The sequence below is a fragment of the Centropristis striata genome, chromosome 6 (assembly GCF_030273125.1).
Source record: "Centropristis striata isolate RG_2023a ecotype Rhode Island chromosome 6, C.striata_1.0, whole genome shotgun sequence".
NCBI classification, from domain to species: Eukaryota; Metazoa; Chordata; class Actinopteri; order Perciformes; family Serranidae; genus Centropristis; species Centropristis striata.
Window position 1 is genome coordinate 25,766,520 of NC_081522.1, and position 13,202 is coordinate 25,779,721.

The following is a 13,202-nucleotide window of genomic DNA, read 5'->3' on the forward strand; positions in this document are numbered from 1 at the left end:
ATTTTTTCTGATGTTTTGTTAATTTGGTCTCCGTTTCTTTGTATATTTACTGCAGTTCTGCATGTTTAAAACTAGTTGGAAACATTGTTCAGTGTTAAAAGGTGTTAAATAAAAATGTGGTGATCATTATGTTTGAATGTTTTTTGTGGTAATGTAAGAGCATTTAAAGCAGAAACCGTCAAAAGGGGGGAGAAATGAACATAAATACAAGGTTTAATTTGACATTTTTAATTTGAGTTTTGTCACACTTTTATACATGTCATTCAGTAAAATGTGAGCTTTCATGTTAATGCCAGAAACAATCAGCAGGACACCACAGAATTTTCAGTACTGAACATGAACACTTTTTAATTTATTATAATTAATTCTTAACATAACAAATAAAATAAAATAAAAAAAGGCATTAAAAGTAATTCTTGGTTCTCTATCCCCTCCTCCTCCTCTCCATTCTTTCTCTCCCCTTCTCCTCCCCCTCCATCACCGGAACACCAGCCATTTTTGCACACAGGTCAACCAAACTACAAACATATTAACAGAAAACCAACATCATTATAGCGTTATTACTATAAACATTCGACTGCACCAGCTCATCTTTTACAGCCTCCTCTTTGTCTGCACACACATGGAAAAGAAATACAGATGACATGTGATAATTAGGAACCATGGCAAACAATTTACCTACATACTTCATTTTATTCATTTAAACTGCAGACTGAAATTGAAGGTCTACAGAAGCCCAATCAGTTGCTGTTTGTTAAATGTATCCTCGAATGAAATAATGAGGATGGCTTTAATATAATACCCTATTAATTTAGTAATAACAGCCAGTGAAGAAAAATGACCAATGGTTAATAAACCTTGATCAATCATACAAATCACTCACTCACTGACAAATTGTGTATTCATGACACTGTCCCCAGCTCTATCCAGCCTCAAAACACATGGAAAAATGTGAGAATATTTTATTTCACACATCACAACAAAATAACTTACCGTCTGCCTCAAAGGCCTTAGTGGCCTTCAACACCTCCACCTCTTGCTGCAGAGCCAACTTTTTCCCATGACTCCCTCCAGGTCCCGCTACAGAAAGCGCACTTTTTGGACCTCTTGGTGCGTGCCTGCTGCACCAGGAGGTCCATGACACTAGCATGGACCTGGACACTTCTGGCGTACAGGTCCGTCCTCGGGAGCTGGGGGTCGCTACAAGCATACTGTAATCTAAAAAACAAACATCCATGTTAAAATGATATAACCAGGCGGCAATCTCCTTGTCTGAGCATGGAGGCCACCAGGAAGTGCATAAAGCCTGCAATTCACCGAAAATTCCAATAGGGGGTGCCAAGTTTGGCTGCAAAAGAAATCTGCCCATTCATGTCAGTGCTAAATTTGAAAACTTCTCACTTGATTTATTACCTCAGAAAAAATTTTCAGGTACAACATTATGGTCTCAATCACTAGTAAAAAATCTTCTTCAAGACAATTTGATGTCAATAGTTCTAATAATGGCCCCATTTAGAAGAAAATAGAAGATAAAGAATCGTATGATTTGGGGCGTTTCTAGCTTTGATTGACAGGTCACTGACAAGGTGAGCCATGGAAACGTGTCAATAAAGTTATATATAACGTTATATAGATAGAAAAGAGGACGTTTACCGATTTGGTCTCATAACTTTGACCCTTACACACTGTATTTTCACTTAATGACAGTTTATTTTAACGTTTTGTTCACTCCAAGCGACTCCAAGGAGTCGCTGCTCAGTTTTCTGAGGTAAGAAAGATACATTTTGTTTTGGGTTTTTTGCTAGCTAAAACTAACATCCCAGTTAATGCTCCAATTAATGCTAACATGAATTAGCAGCGGCTTCTCTCAGTCGGGTTGCCAGTGTAGAGAGGCGTGTAGTCAGTGTCGTCAGATCCCTCGCGCTCCGCCACAGTCCAATTATGGTCTGCTCCCCGTATTGGAAACAAGATGGCGATGTAAGATGGCGACGAGTATAACGCTGAACTCGAGGCTTCCAACGGGCAGTTCACAAACCAATGGGTGACGTCACGGTGACTACGTCCATTATTTATATACAGTCTATGGATATAACACGCATTTTAGACGAATACGTTGGTTTTTGAGATATGGTTCTATCCATTTATCTTTCTATCCTTAAAACCATCCATCCATCTTCAACAAAAAACACTTACGCTTAGCAGCTGGAGCTGCTGCCTCACGGTCTCTCCACCTCGGGGTCACTGGATGGTGGAAACTTCATGGGGCTTGCCATTGTCTGATAATCACACAAAAAAAACACATTAAATCAATGATACAATATTCACATAAATAGTAACACACATAACTTCAAATTAAATGCAGCCCACATAACTTGGCTCCCGATGCTCACTCAGTGTTGTTGTGTATTTGTATCTAATGTTTGTGAGAACTGTGTTTGATGGTGCAACTTGTCTGTCTTTATTCTGACTTTTTGGCCAGGTCTCTCTGGAAAAAGACAATTTTAATCTTAATGAGGCTTATTATTACATGACAATATATAAAGGCTGTATGCATATTTGGTTTACTTCTCTAGCTGCTATGGCTTTAATATAATATCCTATTAATTTAGTAAGAATACCAGCCACTGAGGAAAAATGACCAATGGTTAATTAACCTTGGTCACTCATGCAAATTGTGTATTCATGACACTGTCCCCAGCTCTATCCAGCCTCAAAACACATGAAAAAATTAGTTTGAGAATATTTTATTTCACACATCACAACACAATAACTTACAGTCTGCCTCAAAGGCCTTAGTGGCCTTCAACACCTCCACCTCTTGCTGCAGAGCCTTCTTTTTCCTTTGAGCCCCTCTAGCTCCCGCTGGACAAATCTTATCTTTTGGTCCATGGACCCCTTGGTGCGTGCCTGCTGCACCAGGAGGTCCATGACACTAGCATGGACCTGGACACTTCTGGTGTACAGGTCCATCCAAGGGACCAGTGGGTTGTTGCAAGCATACTAGAATATAAAAAACAAACATCCCATGTTAAAATGATAGAACAAGCATTTTAGAGGGTCCAAACACACATTTACATGTACATGAAGTTACCAGAGTAATATAAAAAATGGTAGGTTTCATCCTTTAGATTATGAGAATAGTCTCACCTTGGCCCTCACCTTGATATGAAAGTTTAATGTGAGTTTTATATGAATGGCACTTTACCGTGTTGTGTGGAAGACCCCTTTAAATACTTTTTTTGGTAATTTTGTGTCTTTTTTTAATAATTTTGACTTTTTTAAAATAATTTTGTGTCTTTTTTTGGTCATTTTGTCTTTTTTAAATAATTTTGTGTCTTTTAGACAAATACGTTGGTTTTTCAGATATGGTTCTATCTATTTATCTTTCTATCCTTAAAACCATCCCTCAACAAAAAACAATTACGCTTAGCAGCTGCACTAGCAGCACTGCTGGCTAAACTGAATTTCATGGGGCTTGCCATTGTCTGATAATCACACAAAAAACACATTAAATCAAGTATATATAATATTCACATAAATAGTACAACACAAACATAACTTCAAATGAAATAAAGGGAGAGAAGTAATGCAGCCCACATAACTTGGCTCCTGATGCTCACTCAGTGTTGTTGTGTTCTGTATTTGTATCTAATGTTTGTGAGAACTGCGTTTGATGTTGCAACTTGTCTGTCTTTATGCTGACTTTATGGCCAGGTCTCTCTGGAAAAAGACATTTTTAATATCAATGAGGCTTTTTACCTGGTTACATGACAATATATAAAGGCTGTATGCATATTTTGTTTACTTCTCTGTAAATGCAAACAATGAACTTACTAAAATTATAAAGTGATTTCAACTTAATTTCGATTCGATCTTTCGATTTTACTTTATAATACTTAGTTGTCTTTACTTTTTGTCCCCATACTTGTCCCATTAAGTAGTGTTTACTTGGTATTTGTGAGTGTATCTTAGAGTCTGACCTATGACCCTGAAATACTGCAATGTGCTCATGTGCACTACCACTTCCCGCGCATCTACTACTCTCTCTGTGTCTCTCCCTTACTTTGATTCAATTCAATTCAATTCAATTGGCTTTATTGGCATGACATAACACTGTACATATTGCCAAAGCAAGCGTCAGAAAAAAAAAGATAACAGTAAGGAAAGCAATATTTACAATAAATTATTATAATTCTATTATTCATTTTAAATGAATTAAGAAAAGAAAAACTAACAATAAAAGAAAGCAATATTTTCAATCATTGAATAACAATAAATTGATCATTCATACATCTAACTGTCCCAGCAAAGAAGAAGAAATAAAAACAAAACAAACTTACAATACTTTGTCTCTCTCTCTTGTCTCTGTTTCTCTCTCTCCTCCTCTGTTGCTCTCTGTTTATTTAAGTAGTTCAGCCAAACTGTCAGTCAGCCCCTCCTCCCCCTACTCCAGGCTCCAGCTTCCCACCTGGTGGTGGCCCTGCCCCCCTAATCACACACCTGTGTCTCATCATCTCATTAACTCTCCATTTAAACCCCTTGTGTCGCTTTCCCCAGTGCCAGATTGTTAGCGTACAATGTGTCCTACTCTCCAGCGGTTTCCTAGTGTGCTCTTTGGTTTGGATATGGCGTCATATTTGAGTCAAAAGTCGCGTGAGTGATAACACATCTGCACGCGCATTATTTCGTGTCACGCGTGCACTTTTTTGATCTTCGCGCACATATTCAGCAACCGCGTGAAGCAGATTCTCCCCCGTGCTCGCTCGCAGTGGAGCTCTGCTCGCGAGGAGTTTTGACACATCGGGTCGCTCGCGGTGGAGCTCTGCTCGCGAGGACTTTTGACACATTGGGGGCGGGGCCAAGGCTGACCCCGGGCCTCTTATGATTGGTCATTTTCCAGCCCTCCATGTGATAAATTCAGCACAGAGCAGATCGTTCGGGACAGGAAGTCGTGCATAGACACAAAATAAAACATTTTCAAAATAAAGTACCTCAGGTTAACGTATTTCACAACTTGAAGACGTCATGATGGGCGGGGACAGACCTGAAGTTTATTTATATACAGTCTATGAAACAAACAGAGATCGCTAAGTGAACACCTCCTGCAGCAGCAGCACATACACTGTACTGCTACAGAGCTAACTGTAGCTAACTGCCGCTAACGAGGTCGGCCGGCTTGTTAACAAGAGGCTCTTGTCGGCTCCGGCCGACCTCGTTAGCGCTCGTTAAGACCGAGTCGCTGGATTTGTCTCCAGTCATTAATGAGGAGATGTTGATTCTCTTCCGGTTATATCACTTCATTACGCGTGAATTCGCGAGATCTCGCGCGTCCTCGGGACACAGACGGCTCGTGCGTGCGTGTTGACGGACTGCAGAGATACTGTATGATCATTTAGAAACAAAAAACAGCATTTTTTAACCTTTTTATTACCAGTGATTAAGCGTAGAGTTGTGGTTGTGAACGTCATGAAACAACCGTTGTTGTTGTTTAGATGTTGCCGCCACTACCAGCTGGCAGCAGTAAACTGAAAAGGCACCCACGTGGAGGGCTGGAAAATGACCAATCATAATTCCGGGTTCAGCCTTGGCCCCGCCCCCAATGTGTCAAAAGTCCTCGCTCCGCGCGAGGAGAGCCTCCTGTATCTGCCTCCAGAGTGCTGCATGCGAGTCCTGTTTCCGTGCTGTGTAACACAAACTGTATAGCATGTTAAATGTCAACTTTTAATGTTGTGTAAAAGTATTAAAAATAAAATAAAAATTAAAAGTGTATTCATAATTGCATCTTGTGAATTTCATTTTTACATCTAATCAAAGTGAATTTTGCTTAAACAAAATTAGTAGTTCTCACTCACATATGGCACAATATATCAAGTTTAAATGACATACCCTTGAGTTATGTCAGCCTGTTGTCAAGTTGACAACACTTAAATATATAAAGTGTGGTGTAATAAAGATTTTAAGTAATGTCCACTTTTTTGGGCAGAATATATTACGTTAATGTAACAGGGATGGGCAGCTTAAATACTGAGGGGGCCATGAATATTTCATGGACACTACCACAGGGCCACATATAGGACCGTGCACTGAACCAGATATGATGAAACTGCAATTTTTAAATATGTTTACAGTGCAGTAACTATGAATATATTATATAAATAGGAATACAAAAGGTTTGAAGCTAATAAAAATAACCACTTACTGTATTTTTTTTTCAGTGCAAGAACAGCATACCAACATTAATTGCAATTAGTAATTTTGTGCATTTTTACACTGCACTTTTAAGATTTCATGCTCAAATGCATGTAGTTGTACTGAGGGCCACTTCAAGTCAGTGTGTGGGCTGTATGCGGCCCCCGGGCCTCCAGTTGCCCATCCCTGAGCTAGATAGAGGTTGGCTTAACGTTAAGTGCATTAAGTGATAACTTTGAAAAAAGTACAGCATACTTAAATAGCATATGTTCATACAACTTGAAACAATTAAGTTCGCTTACTTACTTTATTCTGGGTAACCGGTTTCCTAAATATTTTTAAGTAAAGTCAACATGTTAAATTTTACAGTGTAGCTGCTAATTAACACTAGTTAAATGTTCCATCTGCTGTGCTTCATGCTAATCAGCCCAGACTCTGCAAAAGAGAAAAACACGTTCTAAACTGTATTATTGACGCGCCATTTTGCCGAGGCCTACAACCACTCTACAGGCCGGCAGAAATCCTCAAGTAAAACACATTAATTATAACACCAAATTGTACAAGCAAAACACTTCTCAAACAGTTCCTGCCCCAAAGCCAGACCCACAACACTGACTGCAAAAAGCATTATGGAAATACAGCGGTACCAATTCCATACATTCACTTACTTTATCTCTGTGTGTTGTTCACTGCTTGTAAAAAAAAACTTGAACTGATGTGGTTCGTTCTGACCGTTACTGGGGATTTCCACCGGGCGCTTTACAGCCGCGGAACGGCTCCACCGCGGTTTTGCTCCGTCTTCTGCCCAGCGTCAATTCACACCGGGCGCGTTACAGCCTCAGCACGGCAGCATAGCGTGGCATAGCGAGCCAGCCGTATACACGCGAGATAACGCGAACACGCGATAATCCTGACCATACGGGAGACCGCGAGATCCCATGATAAACTCTTATTTATACAGTCTATTAGTGATGCGCGGGTCGGGGTTTTTATCAACGCACTTATTTTCACAACCGGCCTCACCCCGCCCCGCCGCTATTAAATACAAGTTATATGTCATTGAATAAGGCTTTTATTTGGTCTGACAAATGTGCTTGAAAACAGCCCTTCAAGTGGCATTGGAGACTGGCAACAACAAATTCAAATCCTAATAAAAATAAATATATATAGCCTTTGTATTAAGCTTACATATAAAAATAAACAATTAGCCTAAATCATAAAATAAAATCAACTGTGCTGGGGTTTAGTCTGTTTCGCCGGGACTCGAGCACCCGGCCAGCTGAGCTGAACGTCCGCTCGCTAGATGCACTTGTTGCAATTTCAAACAAATAAATAAATAATTAAATTATAGAATAAACTAATGGGAAAATAAGGGGTGGTGCATGTATGCACGTTCATGTATCTGTGTGTGTGTGTGTGTGTGTGTGTGTGTGTGTGTATGCATGTGAGTGTTAGTGTTGGGGGGGGACCATTTAGTTCATCTCCTTAATTTGATTAAATATTTCCGCTGTTTTTACCAGCCTTTCTTCACAGTATAACTTATTCCAAATATGTATTTGTTCCCTATTTCTAAAAGTTAGTCTTTCCATCTCTAAACTTTGTTCTGCTGTTAATACCCGTGTTAATGCTAATGTTGCTGTCATTTTTCATCTCTTTCTCTCCCACCCTCTATCCTCCACATGTATCAATATAATAGAATACTAATAAAGCATATATAAAATGTACAGCAAGTACAAATGTTATCTGAACAGAACCGTTTGCCATGGAGACATGTATCGCCCGTTTGTCGTACACTCTTTTCAGAGGTCGACAAGCTAGCTGGACCCAGCATGGCCAGGTGGCTCCATTCTGTGAGGGCCCGTTCAATCCTGCTTGCAGCTGTAGTTATTTATTATAAGGTCTTTTTATTCTTAGTCCCAAATGATCGCATTTTTCACTGCCTGAACATACCCCAAAACTCAGCAAACTTTGAATATACATGGCACACCTGGCAAAAAAATGTATAATCTATAGTCATCCTGAATTTCCACCATTAGGTGGTGATATAATGAAGGAAAGTGTGTTTTGGCTAATAACTCCCATATACTTTAATTACCCTGCGTGCCCAGCAGAGCAGAGAGGAAATTAAACGTTTAACCAAACGGGCACAGTCGCGATAGTGTTATCATTGTTTTCATTTTATTTTCACGGTATAGGTGCTAATGTAATGTAGGGCAAGGAAAAACAGTTTTACTTATGTACCATGGCTTTACCGCGAAATCGAAAGTTAAGTGTAAGTCCACTTTAAGCAGAGTCCAAACAATCGATCCATCAATGCTTATAACACTGCCACCTACTGGTGAGGAGGGCGGGCCATGTGAAGAATCAGTCCGATACAAATGATGTTTAAATAATTAACTTAAAGTAAAGTTTTTCAAACAAAACACAGTATGGAAATCAATTGTAAAACATTAAATGTATTAATATTATTTATTTAGTGTATATAGTAATTACTTGCAATTACTAGTTATTTCTATAAAAAATAATGATGAAATTATTGTCAAATTAACAGCATTGTTCACTGTGCCATATACAGTACCATTAAAATCAGTGTTTAACTGTTTTTTTAATTCTTACAGTGAACAAATCAGTACTGTAAACACAACTAAAATCAGTGTTTGTTGTTTTTTTTAAAAGTATAAAAACAGTACTGCAAAGAAAAATGCAGTAACTCTTCTGTAAATAATAATTACAGTAAGTTACTTGTTAATTGCTGCCAATAATTGAATGTAAAAATCACAGTCAATTCTTTACATTGTATGCTCCACGAGACAATTTAAATGTTACCACAGTTCTGCAGTTTCTTTGATGCAAGGGAGAAAAGACAAGACAACTGACAGTTAATGGCTCCCTCAAGTGGACAACATTGGGTAATGAATTTAACATTTGAAAAGCTCAAATCCTCATTTCAGCCCCCGAAAGGCCATTTTTACTGTTGTTCAACGAGTCAAGTCAAGTCAAAGTTTATTTATAGAGCAAATTTAAAAATAACCTCAGTTGACCAAAGTGCTGTACAGTTATTAAAATACAATAAAAATCATACACAAATATAGTTATAAATAAAAATGATGAAAACAATAAAATACTAAAAACAGTAAAACAATAAAATAGTAATAAAAACTAAATCCAGAAACAGAGTTACAGATAAAAAAGAAAATAAAAAGGAGAAAAAAGGAGAAAAAATAGTGTTAGAGCCTTCTATTGTGCTATGTGACTCTCTTTGTGGTCGTTTTGTGTCTTAAAAGCAGGGTTGAACCAGAGCTTTATTGACTTGGACTGATCATATCTTATGTTTTGTCGTAATAACATTTTGGCAGTGGTCGTAAAAAAAATTATTCACACTGTGAAATTACTCCACTACAATTAAAAATCCTGCATTTAAAATTTACTGAAGTAAAAGCACAACAGTATCAGCATCAAAATGTACTTAAAGTATCAAAAGTAAAAGTACTCATTATGCAGAATGAACCCACTCAGATAATTTTATATATTCTAAATATGTTGTTAGATTATATGTATTAATGCATTTATGTAAGCAGCATTTTAATTTCCTCAAGATAGGGCTCATTTAACTACTTAGATTAGATTTGATAATACTTTATTGATCCCACAATGGGGAAATTCACCTGCAAGAGCTGCAAAAACAGAAGCAAAAGGTGTGATATGTTAATATACTGTTATGTTTAATAAAAAAAACATATCACTTTAAATTTCATGTCAAAAGTAACTCAAGCTGTCAGCTAAATGAAGCGGAGTAAAAAGTACAATATTTACTTTAAAATTACATAATAGAAATACTCAAGTAAAGTACAAGTACCTCACAATTGTACTTAAGTACAGTACTTGAGTAAATGTACTTAGTTTCACCACTGCATTTTGGAAAATGAAATGACGTATAAAAGTAACTGGGTGCATGCTTTCACATTTCAAAATATGTCATCCATGGGAATTTATTCACAAATTGAACAGATGCATTTATATAATGGAGTAATATGGTTTGACTTTGAAAGATAACACTTGTTTAATCTGTCTAGGTCAGATATATTAACCAGAGCAGTGTGAATTCTCCAATAGCTGTAGAGTCAACCCTTTGGAGTTTGTCGGTTTTTGACGACTTTTCATTCTGCCTGTATAAACCACTTAAAAAGTGTTCACCCTGCCATGTTGGTATTGTATTCAGCACAACCTCCCCATATAACCTGATTATTATTTTTTTCATTTTGACTAATTGGAGCAACATTTTCAACACTACAAACTATGAATATGTTGCATTAAAAACGCTGAATGCAAACTGCAAAATTTGAAAAACCTCTGCAAAAACTTACACTTGGTCGGGGTGTATTTTTTATTTTTTTACCTTTGCTGAAAAAGAGTTGATGCACTAAATTGGACATGAAAACTTCAAAAAAAGCTGACAGCAGGGCTCCATGCTGCTTCGTTTTTACGTTGCTGTTACACAGCACGGATACAGGACTCAAATGCAGCACTCCGGAGGCAGAAACAGGAGGTAACCAGTCTTTAATCACAAGCAAAGGTTCGGTACACGGGAGTTCAGTGGACAGAGTCCAAAAACAGGCAAGGGTCAAAACCAAAAAGCACACTAGGAAAATGCTGGAGAGTAGGACACATGGTACACTGAGTCAAATGAGGTGATGAGACACAGGTGTGTGATTAGGGGGGCGGAGCCACCACCAGGTGGGAAGCTGGAGTAGGAGGAGGAGGGGCTGACTGTGACAGTTGCAACAGCATTTTTGGCCGCGTTCAGACTGCCAGCCAAAATCCGATTTTTAGCCCATCCAGATTGGAACTGGATGGCTCTTTTGAAGTCTGAACAGTCACAAATTACATGAAATCTGATTTTTGCAAACCGTATCGAAACCACCTTCGGGAGGTAGATGTTCTGCACCTCTACTGGACAGTGATAAGGCCAATATACTGAGGTGACCTGCCTCCCTCATGTTTGTTGTTGTTGTTGTTGTTGTTGCCATCGCAGTTATATGATGTCTGACGCCGTACGACATCAGACGATCTGACGCCGTTACTATAGCAACCTGTCAGATCAGTCAATAATGTGGCCCAGTCTGAACAGAGCTATATCCGATTTGGACACTTGCTAAAAACAGTGTGGACAGTCAGCCCTAAAAATCGGATTTGAGTAGGAATCTGATTTGAATCAGATTCGCCTGCAGTCTGAACGCGGCCTAAATGTTTTCTTCACGTATCTTCAGCTTAATGTTATATAAAACAGTGTATTCATGTTGACAGACGAGCAAATCTTCAGAGCAAAGAGTCATTATGTAGGGCCACAGAGATATTGGGAAGCCTTTTTTTCTTAATTAGTCATTCAATAGTTCCCAAAAACTAGTTCCCTCCATTGTGTTCTACACATTCAGCTGGTAAATCTATCATGGGAGGTTGATGAAATTGTCAGTGGTGGAATGTAACTAAGTACATTTACTCAAGTACTGTACTTAAAACCAATTTTGATTTACTTGTACTTTACTTGAGTATTTCCATTTTATGTAACTTTATACTTCTACTTCACTACATTTTGAGGCAAATATTGTACTTTTTACTCCACTACATTTAGCTGACAGCTTTAGTTACTTATTTTTTTATTTTTTTATTTAATCTTATAACAGTATATTAAGTTATTAAACAAGAAAATTTTCTCAGGGGAAATTCTGAAAGGGCCACGGGGGCTACTGCCGGTGTGTGTACACTATGATGAGATTCTTCAGAGATTTCAAACTATGCCCTTTAACCTCAAAATGTGTGTGTGTGTGTGTGTGTGTGAGTGTGTGGAACGTGTATCTGGAGGAGTGTGCGCACTTACGTGCGCATTTGTGCGTGTGTGTAGCGAAAATCGCATAAAGTTACGTGTGCGCGTGTGTGTTTGAAGCATGTGTATGCATGTGTGAGGAGTGTGCGTGTGTGTGTGTGTGTGTGTATCTGTAACTGTAATCACATCAAAGATCAAAGGCACTCAACAGAATTAACTGACACCTGTCCCGGCACAGTGACAGCAGAGGTGGACAGACTGGAATTTCTGGCCTTGAACAGAAAGCATTTTTGGCAAAACCATAATATCTATCATTGATCCGACTTCACTTTGAGTGTCCTGAGTTCTTCCTGAACGTTTACATATGTTGTTGTTTTTTTCAGAAAAATGAAAAAATTGCTTTGTTAGAGCGATCTAAAAAAACTGTTCCATCTCCCTTTTTTAGAAATCTTCCTGCGTTTTTAATATAGGAGCCAATGAGGCTGTTGGTGCGTGTTGGTGTCGCATCTGTGCGTCCTATGCCCAAACTATAACTCTGACAGCTTTACCAGAGGATTGTGAGTGAGAAGACAAATTTTCCTGCGTTTCTATGTATAAATTATTTCTGTAGAGTGGAATTTGTGACCTGGAGCGCAGTTTTCAAATTTATTTTTTGACAATTTCTTCTCTCCCTCTACACTCTGGCGATGATGTCACACACTGTGACACGAACATTCCGTGCAATACACACCCATTATAATCTCAGAATTTCTCAAAAAATGATCATGGTCATTGAACAGGGATTGATAAAAAACTATATGACCTATCGAAACGTGGATTAATACACTGATACACAAGACTTGTGTCTACTTTTTAAAGTTTAAATGGAGTCTCTAGGTGAAATTATGCCGGAGAAGTAGACGTTTAAAAATCTCCAATTATTGTTCTTTTTTGCTCATTTTTTTCGACCGTCCCATTCATTTTGTAGGGGTATCTGGTTCAGATACACATTGCCTCCAGCAGGGGTACCAAAATATTTAGAGGTAAAGCTAATTTAGGTCAATTTTGCTATCAGAAATTGACTAAATTAATATTTAATACTTTAAATGAATTAAGGTTGTTTTGGGGCACCACCTATTCACTTAGGAATAGGAAAAGATAGCAAATCATAGTTAATCAGTCTCATAAAATTAACAAATTATCAATTTGGAAC

At 38.2% G+C, this 13,202-nt stretch overlaps 1 long non-coding RNA gene across 1 annotated transcript; it reads right to left on the reverse strand.

The window, feature by feature from the left end:
* Positions 1-212: 212 nt before the first annotated feature.
* On the reverse strand, positions 213-3,128 carry LOC131973623 (uncharacterized). Its single transcript, XR_009394574.1, has 4 exons — positions 2,776-3,128; positions 2,194-2,276; positions 994-1,218; positions 213-612 (listed from the first exon to the last, which is right to left on the reverse strand). It is a non-coding gene; the product is annotated as an uncharacterized LOC131973623 (long non-coding RNA).
* Between the last annotated feature and the right edge of the window lie 10,074 nt (positions 3,129-13,202).